General features: G+C 40.5%; 1 long non-coding RNA gene across 1 annotated transcript in view; it reads right to left on the bottom strand.

Annotated features, from left to right (window-relative positions):
• Window positions 1-12,586, bottom strand: part of LOC129624144 (uncharacterized) — a 29,442-nt gene extending 16,856 nt beyond the window's left edge. The window contains exon 1 of the long non-coding RNA XR_008700777.1: window positions 12,277-12,586. This is a non-coding gene — a long non-coding RNA (uncharacterized LOC129624144). The remainder of the gene's footprint in view (window positions 1-12,276) is intronic.
• Window positions 12,587-12,825: the final 239 nt, after the last annotated feature.

Raw genomic sequence — 12,825 nt, 5'->3', positions numbered from 1 at the left:
GATCAGCTCTTATCCTTAAGGGAATCCCCTTGTGTGTTATTTGTTGTTTTTTTCCCTTGCTGCTTTTAATATTTGTTCTTTGTGTTTGATCTTCGTTAATTTGATTAATATGTGTCTTGGGGTGTTTCGCCTTGGGCTTATCCTGTTTGGGACTCTCTGGGTTTCTTGGACTTGAGTGATTATTTCCTTCCCCATTTTAGGGAAGTTTTCAACTATTATCTCCTCAAGTATTTTCTCATGGTCTTCCTTTTTGTATTCTTCTTCTGGGACTCCTATGATTCGAATGTTGGGGCGTTTAACACTGTCCTGGAGGTTTCTGAGATTGTCCTCATTTCTTTTAATTCGTTTTTTTTCTTTTCCTCTCTGATTCATTTATTTCTACCATTCTATCTTCTAATTCACTAATCATATCCTCTGCCTCTGTTATTCTACTATTTGTTGCCTCCAGAGTGTTTTTTATCTCATTTATTGCATTATTCATTATATATTGACTCTTTTTTATTTCTTCTAGGTCCTTGTTAAACCTTTCTTGCATCCTCTCAATCCTTGTCTCCAGGCTATTTATCTGTGATTCCATTTTGATTTCAAAATTTTGGATCATTTTCACTATCATTATTCAGAATTCTTTATCAGGTAGATTCCCTATCTCTTCCTCTTTTGTTTGGTTTGGTGGGCGTTTATCCTGTTCCTTTACCTGCTGGGTATTCCTCTGTCTCTTAATCTTGTTTATATTTCTGAGTTTGGGGTGTCCTTTCTGTATTCTGGCAGTTGGTGGAGTTCTCTTTAGTGTGAAGTTTCCTCACTGTGGGTGGGGTTGTACAGGTGGCTTGTCAAGGTTTCTTGGTTAGGGAAGTTGTGTGGTGTTCTGGTGGGTGGAACTGGATTTCTTCTCTCTGGAGTGCAGTGACGTATCCAGTAATGAGTTATGAGATGTCAATGGTTTTGGAATAACTTTGAGCAGCCTGTGTATTGGAGCTCAGGGCTGTGTTCCTGTGTTGCTGGAGAATTTGCATAGTATGCCTTGCTCTGGAACTTGTTGGCCCTTGTGTGGTGCTTGGTTTTAGTGTAGGTATGGAGGCGTTTGATGAGCTCCTGTCAATTAATGTTCCCTGGAGTCAGGAGTTTTCTGGTGTTCTCAGGTTTTGGACTTAAGCCTCCTGCTTCTGGTTTTCAGTCTTATTTTTACAGTAGTCTCAAGACTTCTCCTTCTATACAGCACCATTGATAAAACATCTAGGTTAAAGATGAAAAGTTTCTCCACAGTGAGGGACACCCAGAGAGGTTCACAGAGTTACATGGAGAAGAGAGAAGGGAGGAGGGAGTTAGAGGTGACCCGAATCAGATGAGGTGGAATCAAAAGAGGAGAGAGCAAGCCATTAATCACTTCCTTATGTGCACTCCACAACTGGACTGCTCAGAGATGTTCATGGAGTTATTCAGAGAAGAGAAGAGGGAGGAAGGAGACAGAGATGGCCAGGAGGATAAAAGGGGGGAATGAAAAGGAGAGAGACAGATCCAGCCAATAATCAGTTCCCTAAGTGTTCTCCACCATCTGGAACACACAGAGATTCACAGAGTTGGGTAGACAAGAGGCAGGGTAGGGAGGAGACAGAGGTGACTTGGTGGAGAAAAAGGAGAGTCCAAAGGGGGAGAGAGCAGTCAAGCCAGTAATCTCGCTCCCAAGTAAAAATGGGTACTGAAGATTGGGTTCTTAAAGGTACAAAATTGATAACAAATACCAAAAAGCACAGATTAAAAATCTAGAGTAGAGTTTGGAATTTCAAAAATACAATATTAAAGAAAAGAAGAAAAAAAAAGAAAGAGGAAAAAAAGTCATAAAAATTATAAAATATATATATATATGAAGTTTGCTTTTAAAAAATAAGGTCTTTGTTTTTTGCAAAGTAATAGTAGATTATAAAAGTGAAAATTAAAGGAGTAATAGAGGACTTAAAATTTTTAAAAAAATTAAAAAAAAAAGAATGATCGTAAAAATAGTAAAAATGTATGTAGGACTTTCTCTGGTGTTGTTGTGGGTATTGTGGGGTCAGTTCATTTTCGGATAGTTCCTTGGTCTGGCTTATATTTCTCAAGATCTATAGCCCCTTCCCATGTAGTCGGTACTACCAACAGGGTTTTAATCTATTGCCCCTGTCACTTCCAAGGTGATTCCCTTTGTTTTAGCTTCTTCTGTTTGCTGGTCTCTTCAGTGTCTGATTTCCGCCCTGACACAAAGGGGGCGGTGGTGGACACTTTCTTTTAGGTTCACTTGTTCAGTTGCGCTATGGAGAGGGAGGAACGCTGCAAACAAATAACACTGGCGTGTGCTCGCAGTTCCTCAGCCACACTCACGGAGAGTGTAGCCTCCCTGCCCACGCTGCTCAGGCTCTAGGATGCTCCACCAGGAACCATCCGAGGCCGGCCCTGGGCTGCAGGCACCTCCCAGGTCTAAGCTGCTCAGGTTCAGGCACTCGGGTAGTTCTCAGAGGCACAGATTCAGTTGGGCCTGCATTTTGTGCCCTTCCCAGGTCCAAGCAGCTCAGGTGATGAGGTGTTTGGTGAGTGCGGTCGCTGCGACTTATGGCCTCCCCCGTCCCTGCCGCTCAGTTTTCTGGGTGTACAACCGGTGCACCTTCTCAGGCAGATGTTGACTGTCCAGAACCCCAAGAAGTCTTAGTTAGCAAAGAAGCCTGCTTGCAATTTGGTAGATAATGTCTCCCTGGGGCTGCAATTGCCCCCTTCCGGCTCTGGCTACCTGTCACCAGAGGGGGATGGTCTGCATCCGGCTATCTCTGTTCAGTCCTTTGTTCTGTGTGCGGGCCTGGTGGTGTCTTAGGTTAGGGCTGGCTTTGCACCTGGTAGCTATCCCACAGTCTGGTTTGCTAGCCCAAGTTAGTTTTCTCAGATTGCCCTTGGGGCATTCAGGCCGGGTCCTTACTCTAAGCCATGCAGCCCGCCCCTCCCTGCCCAGCCCATGCTAGCTAGTGGTGGGTGCAGGCATCTGCGCTCCTTCTCCACTGGGGGAGTTACCACTGGGCTCGTAATCTGTGGGTTTTAATTATTTATTTATTTTTCCTCCCTGTTATGTTGCCCTCTGTGCTTCCAAGACTCACCACACACTCTGCAGTGAGAGTGTTTCCTGGTGTTTGGAAACTTCTCTCTTTTTAAGACTCCCTTCCCGGGACAGAGCTCCATCCCTACCTCTTTTGTCTCTATTTTTTTGTCTTTTATATTTTTTCCTACCTCCTTTTGAAGACAATGGGCTGCTTTTCTGGGTGCCTGATGTCCTCTTCCAGCATTCAGAAGTTGTTTTGTGGAATTTACTCAGCGTTTAAATGTTCTTTTGATGAATTTGTGGGGGAGAAAGTGGTCTCCCCGTCCTATTCCTCCACCATCTTAGGACCACACCCCTGGGCTTTTGCAATTCTGTGGAGTTTTCTTTTCTTTTTTTTTTCCTTTTCTCTTTTTTTTTTAATTTAATTTTTTATTTTTTTAAACCTATTATTATATTTCTACATTTATTCCTTTGTTTGCTTTTCCAATTGTTCTTTCCCCTTTGCAATTAATCTTTAACATGTATAAATTTTATTTATTTACCTCTATTTAACTTTGCAAATCTATTCTTTCTTTCTTTTCTTTCTCTCCTTTCCTCAACATATTTGTTAGTTTTACTTTCATTGCTTTATTCCCCAATTGGCACCTTGCTTTAGTTTTCTTTTCCAGTTTGTGCTTTAGTTAGTTCTGTTCTGGTAGATATAACTTTGGGTTCCCTTTGTTTTCCAGGTCAATCTATTGTACTTTATTTTTATTGGACTGTTTTGATTTTGCTTATGGGTGTATATTGTATATGTGTATATTCAGCCACACTTTTTATTGTTGTTATAAACCTCTGCCTCTACGTTGGGCTTTTGCAGTTCTGTGGAGTTTTCCTTTTCTTTTTTTTTTTTTTTTCTTTCTTCTGTTTTTTCTCTTTTCTCTTTTTTATAATTTTAATTTTTTTAACCTATTATATTTTTTCTACATTTATTCCTTTGTTTGCCTTTCCTACTGTTCCTTTCCCCTTGCAGTTAATCTTTAATGTATATAAATCTTCATCTACTTCTATTTAACTTTGCATATCTATTTTTTTCCTTCTTTTCTTTCTTTCCTTTCCTCTCAACATATTTGTTAGTTTTGTTTTCATTGCTTTATTCCCCACTTGGAACTTTGCTTTAGTTTTGTTTTCCAGTTTGTGCTTTACTTAGTTTTGTTCTTAACTGGTAAATATAATTTTTATTTCCTTGTTCACTAGGTTAATCTACTGTACTTTATTTTTGCTGGACTATTTTGACTTTGCTCATGGGTGTATATGTATATGTCTATATTCCATTATTTGAATTATTATTTGCTTGATTTTATAACTACCATTTGTCTCAGGTCCATCTTTGGTTTCTCATTTTTGGATATTTGTTTTAATCTCATTTAATGCCATAACAAGCCACTTTTGGAATCTTTGTTCCTGACCAGAGATCGAGCCCTGAGCCTTTGGGGTGGGAGCACTGACTTCAAGACCCTAGACTACCGGAGAACTAACCCTAGGGAGTATCAAATAGTGAGAACTCACACAAAGGAAACCACTTGAATACAAGACCCAGCATCACCCAACAACCAGTAGCATCCTGTATAGGATGCCTCATCTAAACAACAAACAAAACAAAAATACAAACCCAATCATCAGCAGACAGGATTACCACTTCACTCAGACTTGCCCATCAGAGGACAAACAAACAAACACTCAGCACAAATCTCACTCTTTATGAAGCTTACACAAACCACTGGACCAACATTGCTAAGTCACTTCAGTTGTGTCTGACTCTGTGCGACCCCATAGACGGCAGCCCATCAGGCTCCCCTGTCCCTGGGATTCTCCAGGCAAGAACACTGGAGTGGGTCGCCATTTCTTTCTCCAAGGCATGAAAGTGAAAAGTGAAAGTGAAGTCGCTCAGTCGTGTCCGACTCTTCGCAACCCCCTGGACTGCTGCCTACCAGGCTCCTCCATCCATGGGATTTTCCAGGCAAGAGTACTAGAGTGGGGTGCCATCGCCTTCTCCAGGACCAACATTAGGAGGGCAGAAACCAAAGGAAGAAAGACTTCAACCTTCATCAAGGGAAGAATTAAACTTGAAGTCTGGGAAAAGGAAACCTCAAACACAATAAGTTTAAAAAAAAATGAAAAGCCAGAGAAATACTACACAAATGAAGGAACAAACTAGAAACACAGAAGTCCAAATAAATGAAGAGGAAATAGGAAAATTACCTGAAAAAAAAAATCAGAATAATGATAGTAAAAATGATCAAAAACCTTGAAAACAAAATGGAGAATCAATGAACAAAGACCTAGGAGAATTAAAGAATAAATATACGGAGACAAACAACACAATTACTGAAACTAAAAATACTCTAGAAGGAATCAATAGCAGAATATCTGAAGCAGAAGAATGAATCAGTGAGCTGGAAGATAAAATGGTGGAAATAACTTCTGAAGAGCAGAATAAAGTAAAAAGAATGAAAGTAACTGAGGACAGTCTCAGAGACCTCTGGCACAGTATCAAACACACCAACATTCAAATGATAGGAATCCCAGAAGAAGAAGAGAAAAAGAAAGGGTATGAGAAAATTTTTGAAGAGATTATAGTTGAAAATTTCCCCAACATGGAAAAGGAAATAGTCAACCAAGTCCAAAAGGCACAAAGAGTCCCATACAGGATAAACCCAAGGGGAAATACGCCAAGACACATACTAATCAAGCTGACAAAGACTAAACACAAATAAAGAATATTAAAAGCAGCAAGGGAGAAGCAACAAGTAACATACAAGGTAAACCCCATATGCATAACAGCTGATCTTTCAGCAGAAACTCTGCAGGCCAGAAGGGAATGGCAGGATATATTTAAAGTACTGAAAGGGAAAAATCTACAACCAAGATTACTGTACCCGGCAAGGATTTTATTCAAAGTTGATGGAGAAATTAAAAGCTTTTCAGACAAGCAAAAGTTAAGAGAATTCAGTACCACCAAACCAGCTTTACAACAAATGCTAAAGGAACTTATATAGTCAAGAAATACAAGAGAACTAAAAAGATCTACAAATCAACCCCAAACAATTAAGGAAATGGCAATAGGAACATATATATCAATAATTACTTTAAATGTAAGTGGATTAAATGCTCCAACCAAAAGACATAGACTGGCTGAATGGATACAAAAACAAGATCTATATATATGCTGTCTACAAGAAACCCACTTCATACCTAAAAACACATATAGACTGAAAGTGAGAGGATGAAAAAATACATTCCATTCTAATGGGAAGCAAAAGAAAGTTGGAGTAACAATCCTTATATCACACAAAATAGACCTTAAAATAAAGAAGATTACAAGAGATAAGGAAGGATACTACATAACAATCAAGGATCAATGATCATTGATTGGAAGGATCAATGGTCATAGATATGAAGAGGAAGCCATAACAATTGTAAATATCTATTCACCCAACATAGGAGCACATCAATACATAAAACAAACACTAACAGACATAAAAGGAGAAATTGACAGTAACATAATAATAATAGAAACTTTAACATCCCACTCACACCAATGGACAGATCATTAAAACAGAAAATTAATAAGGAAACACAAGTTTTAAATCATACATTAGATGAGATGGATCTCATTGATATCTTTTGGACATTCCATCCAAAAGCAGAATACATCATCTTCTCAAGTGCACATGGAGCATTCTCCAGGATAGACCACATCTTGGACCACAGATCGAACCTCATAAATTTAAGAAAATTGAAATTGTATCAAGCATCTTCTCTGACCACAATGCTATGAGACTAGATATCAATTACAAGAAAAAAAAATTGTAAGAAACACAAACACATGGAGATTAAATAAGACGTTTCTGAACAACCAATATATTACTGAAGAAATCAAAAGGGAAATCAAAGAATTTCTAGAAACAAAAGACAATGAAAACACAACTCAAAACCTATGGGATGCAGCAAAAGCGGTCTTAGGAGGGAAGTTTATAGCAATACAATCCTACCTCAAGAAACAAGAAAAACATTGAATAGACAACATAACTTTACACCTAAAACAACTGGGAAAAGGAAAAAAAAAAATACCCAAAATTAGTAGAAGGAAAGAAATCATACAGATCTGAGCAGATAAATGAAAAAGAAATGAAAGAAACAATAGTAAAGATTAATAAAACTAAAAGCTGATTCTTTGAGAAGATAAAATGAACAAACATTTAGCCAGACTCACCAAGAGAAAAAGAGAGAAGAATCAAATCAACAAAATTAGAAATGAAAAAAGTTATAACAGACAATGCAGAAATACAAAGGATTATGAGACTATTATGAACAATTATGTGGTTCCAAATAGGAAAAGGAGTACGTCAAGGCTGTATATTGTCACCCTGCTTATTTAACTTATATGCAGAGTACATCATGAGAAACGCTGGGCTGGAAGAAGCACAAGCTGGAATCAAGATTGCCGGGAGAAATATCAATCACCTCAGATACGCTGATGACACCACTCTTATGGCAGAAAGTGAAGAGGAACTCAAAAGCCTCTTGATGAAGGTGAAAGAGGAGAGTGAAAAAGTTGACTTAAAACTCAACATGCAGAAAACGAAGATCATGGCATCTGGTCCCATCACTTCATGGGAAATAGATGGGGAAACAGTGGAAACAGTGGCAGACTTTATTTTTTTGGGCTCCAAAATCACTGCAGATGGTGACTGCAGCCATGAAATTAAAAGACGCTTACTCCTTGGAAGGAAAGTTATGACCAACCTAGATAGCATATTGAAAAGCAGAGACATTACTTTACCAACAAAGGTCCGTCTAGTCAAGGCTATGGTTTTTCCTGTGGTCATGTATGGATGTGAGAGTTGGACTGTGAAGAAAGCTGAGTGCCGAAGAATTGATGCTTTTGAACTGTGGTGTTGGAGAAGCCTCTTGAAAGTCCCTTGGACTGTAAGGAGACCCAACCAGTCCATTCTGAAGGAGATCAGCCCTGGGATTTCTTTGGAAGGAATGATGCTAAGGCTGAAACTCCAGTACTTTGGCCACCTCATGTGAAGAGTTGACTCATTGGAAAAGACTCTGATGCTGGGAAGGATTGGGGGCAGGAGGAGAAGGGGACGACAGAGGATGAGATGGCTGGATGGCATCACTGACTCGATGGACGTGAGTCTGAATGAACTCCGGGAGTTAGTGATAGACAGGGAGGCCTGGCGTGCTGCAATTCATGGGGTCACAAAGAGTCGGACATGACTGAGTGACTGAACTGAACTGAACTGATATGGCAATAAAATAGATAACCTGGAAGAAATGGACAGATTCTTAGAAAAGTTCAATCTTTCAAGACTGAACCAGGAAGAAATAGAAATTATGAACAACCCAATTACAAGCCCTGAAACTAGAGCTGTGATCAAAACTCTCCCCAAAAAGCAAAAGCTGAGGTCCAGATGGCTTCATGGGAGAATTCTATCAAATATTTAGAGAAGAGCTAATGCCTATCCTTCTAAAACTCTTTCAAAAAATTGCAGAAGAAGGAACACTTCCAACCTCATTCTATGAGGCCACCATCACCATGATAACAAAACCAGAGAAAGACAACACAAAAAAAGAAAATGATAGGCCAATATCACTGATAAACATAGATGCAAAAATCTTCAACAAAATTTTAGCAAACAGAATTCAGCAACACATCAAAAACTCATACAGCATCATCAAGCTGGGTATATTCCAGGGATACATGGATTCTTCAATATACACAAATCAATCAATGTGATCCACCATATTAACAAACTGAAAGATAAAAATCATATGATAATCTCAATAGATGCAGAAAAAGCCTTTGACAAAATTCAGCACCCATTTACGATTAAAATGCTTCAAAAAAAGGGCATAGAAGGAACCTACCTCAACATAGTAAAGGCCATATATGATAGTTCAGTTTAGTCATTCAGTCGTGTCCGACTCTTTGCGACCCCATGAATCGCAGCATGCCAGGCCTCCCTGTCCATCACCAACTCCCGGAGTTCACCCAGACTCACATCCATTGAGTCAGTGATGCCATCCAGCCATCTCATCCTCTGTCGTCCCCTTCTCCTCCTGTCCCCAGTCCCTCCCAGCATCAGAGTCTTTTCCAATGAGTCAACTCTTCACATGAGGTGGCCAAAGTACTGGAGTTTCAGCCTTAGCATCATTCCTTCCAAAGAAATCCCAGGGCTGATCTCCTTCAGAATGGACTGGTTGGATCTCCTTGCAGTCCAAGGGACTCTCAAGAGTCTTCTCCAACACCACAGTTCAAAAGCATCAATTCTTCGGCGCTCAGCCTTCTTCACAGTCCAACTCTCACATCCATACATGACCACAGGAAAAACCATAGCCTTGACTAGACGAATCTTTGTTGGCAAAGTAATGTCTCTGCTTTTCAATATGCTATCTAGGTTGGTCATAACTTTCCTTCCAAGGAGTAAGCATCTTTTAATTTCATGGCCGCATTCACCATCTGCAGTGATTTTGGAGCCCCCAAAAATAAAGTCTGACACTGTTTCCACTGTTTCCCCATCTATTTCCCATGAAGTGGTGGGACCAGATACCATGATCTTCATTTTCTGCATGTTGAATTTTAAGCCAACTTTTTCACTCTCCACTTTCACCTTCATCAAGAGGCTTTTGAGTTCCTCTTCACTTTCTGCCTTAAGGGTGGTGTCATCTGCATATCTGAGGTGATTGATATTTCTCCCAGCAATCTTGATTCCAGCTTGTGTTTCTTCCAGTCCAGCGTTTCTCATAATGTACTCTGCATATAAGTTAAATAAGCAGGGTGACAATATACAGCCTTGACGTACTCCTTTTCCTATTTGGAACCAGTCTGTTGTTCCATGTCCAGTTCTAACTGTTGCTTCCTGACCTGCATACAGGTTTCTCAAGAGGCAGGTCAGGTGCTCTGGTATTCCCACCTCTTTCAGAATTGTCCACAGTTTATTGTGATCTACACAGTCAAAGGCGTTTGCATAGTCAATAAAACAGAAATAAATGTTTTTCTGGAACTGTCTTGCTTTTTCCATGATCCAGCAGATGTTCGCAATTTGATCTCTGGTTCCTCTGCCTTTTCTAAAACCAGCTTGAACATCAGGAAGTTCACGGTTCACATATTGCTGAAACCTGGCTTGGAGAATTTTGAGCATTACTTTACTAGTATGTGAGATGAGTGCAATTGTGCATAGTTTGAGCATTCTTTGGCATTGTCTTTCTTTGGGATTGGAATGAAAACTGACCTTTTCCAGTCCTGTGGCCACTGCTGAGTTTTCCACATTTGCTGGCATATTGAGTGCAGCATTTTCACAGGATCATCTTTCAGGATTTGAAATAGCTCAACTGCAATTCCATCACCTCCACTAGCTTTGTTCATAGTGATGCTTTCTAAGGCCCACTTGACTTCACATTCCAGGATGTCTGGCTCTAGGTCAGTGATCACACCACCGTGATTATCTGGGTCGTGAAGATCTTTTTTGAACAGTTTTTCTGTGTATTCTTGCCACTTCTTCTTAATATCTTCTGCTTCTGTTAGGTCCATAGCGTTTCTGTCCTTTATCGAGCCCATCTTTGCATGAAATGTTCCCTTGGTATCTCTAATTTTCTTGAAGAGATCCCTAGTCTTTCCCATTCTGTTGTTTTCCTCTATTTCTTTGCATTGATCGCTGAGGAAGGCTTTCTTGTCTCTACTTGCTATTCTTTGGAACTCTGCATTCAGATGCTTATATCTTTCCTTTTCTCCTTTGGTTTTCACTTCTCTTCTTTTCACAGCTATTTGTAAGGCCTCCCCAGACAGCCATTTTGCTTTTTTGCATTTCTTTTCCATGGGGATGGTCTTGATCCCTGTCTCCTGTACAATGTCACTAACCTCATTCCATAGTTCATCAGGCACTCTATCTATCAGATCTAGGCCCTTAAATCTATTTCTCACTTCCACTGCATAATCATAAGAGATTTGATTTGGTCATACCTGAATAGTCTAGTGATTTTCCCTACTTCATTTTCAGTCTGAATTTGGCAATAAGGAGTTCATGATCTGAGCCACAGTCAGCTCCTGGTCTTGTTTTTGCTGGCTGTATAGAGCTTCTCCATCTTTGGCTGCAAAGAATATAATCAATCTGATTTCAGTGTTGACCATCTGGTGATGTCCATGTGTAGAGTCTTCTCTTTTGTTGTTGGAAGAGGTGTTTGTTATGACCAGTGCATTTTCTTGGCAAAACTCTATTAGTCTTTGCCCTGCTTCATTCTGTATTCCAAAGCCAAATTTGCCTGTTACTCCAGGTGTTTCCTGACTTCCTACTTTTGCATTCCAGTCCCCTATAATGAAAAGGACATCTTTTTTGGGTGTTAGTTCTAAAATGTCTTGTAGGTCTTCATAGAACCGTACAACTTCAGCTTCTTCAGCGTTACTGGTTGGGGCTTAGACTTGGATTACTGTGATATTGAATGGTTTGCCTTGGAAACGAACAGAGATCATTCCGTCGTTTTTGAGATTGCATCCAAGTACTGCATTTCGGACTCTTTTGTTGACCATGATGGCTACTCCATTTCTTCTGAGGGATTCCTGCCCGCAGTAGTAGATATAATGGTCATCTGAGTTAAATTCACCCATTCCAGCTCATTTTAGTTCGCTGATTCCTAGAATGTCGACATTCACTCTTACCATCTCTTGTTTGACCATTTCCAATTTGCCTTGATTCATGGACCTGACATTCCAGGTACCTATGCAATATTGCTCTTTACAGCACCAGACCTTGCTTCTATCACCAGTCACATCCACAGCTGGGTATTCTTTTTGCTTTGGCTCCATCCCTTCATTCTTTCTGGAGTTATTTCTCCACTGATCTCCAGTAGCATATTGGGCACCTACTGACCTGGGGAGTTTCTCTTTCAGTATCCTATCATTTTGCCTTTTCATACTGTTCATGGGGTTCTCAAGGCAAGAATACTGAAGTGGTTTGCCATTCCTTCTCCAGTGGACCACGTTCTGTCAGATCTCTCCACCATGACCTGCCCATCTTGGGTTGCCCCATAGGCATGGCTTAGTTTCATTGAGTTAGACAAGGCTGTGGTCCTAGTGTGATTAGATTGACTAGTTTTCTGTGAGTATGGTTTCAGTGTGTCTGCCTTCTGATGCCCTCTTGCAACACATAACGTCTTACTTGGGTTTCTCTTACCTTGGGCATGGTGTATCTCTTCACGGCTGCTCAAGCAAAGCACAGCCGCTGCTCCTTACTTTGGACAAGGGGTATCTCCTCACTGCCGCCCTTCCTGACCTTCAATGTGGGGTAGCTCCTCTAGGCCCTCCTACACCCATGCAGCCACAGCTCCTTGGGGGTGGGGTTGGTCCTCCCAGCTGCCACCCCTGACCTTGGGTGTGGGGTTGATCCTCCGGTCACCACCCCTGCCTGGCCTTGGGCATGGGGTTGCTCCTTCCGGCTGCTGCCCCTGGCCTCGGACGTGGGGTAACTCCTCTCGCGGGGTAACTTATCCTCATATATGATAAGCCTACAGCAAACATTATTCTCAATGGTGAAAAATTACAAGCATATCCCCTAAGATCAGGAACAAGACAAGGGTGTGCACTTTCACCACTATTATTCAACATAGTTCTGGAAGTCCTAGCTACAGCAATCAGAGAAGAAAAAGAAATAAAAGGAATTCAGATCAGAAAAGAAGAAGTAAAGCTCTCAGTGTTTGCAGATGACATGATACTGTACATAGAA

Source organism: Bubalus kerabau, chromosome 12 (assembly GCF_029407905.1).
Source record: "Bubalus kerabau isolate K-KA32 ecotype Philippines breed swamp buffalo chromosome 12, PCC_UOA_SB_1v2, whole genome shotgun sequence".
Lineage (NCBI taxonomy): Eukaryota > Metazoa > Chordata > Mammalia > Artiodactyla > Bovidae > Bubalus > Bubalus kerabau.
Note: the sequence above shows the minus strand (reverse complement) of the source record. Positions and strands in the feature narration are given on the sequence as shown.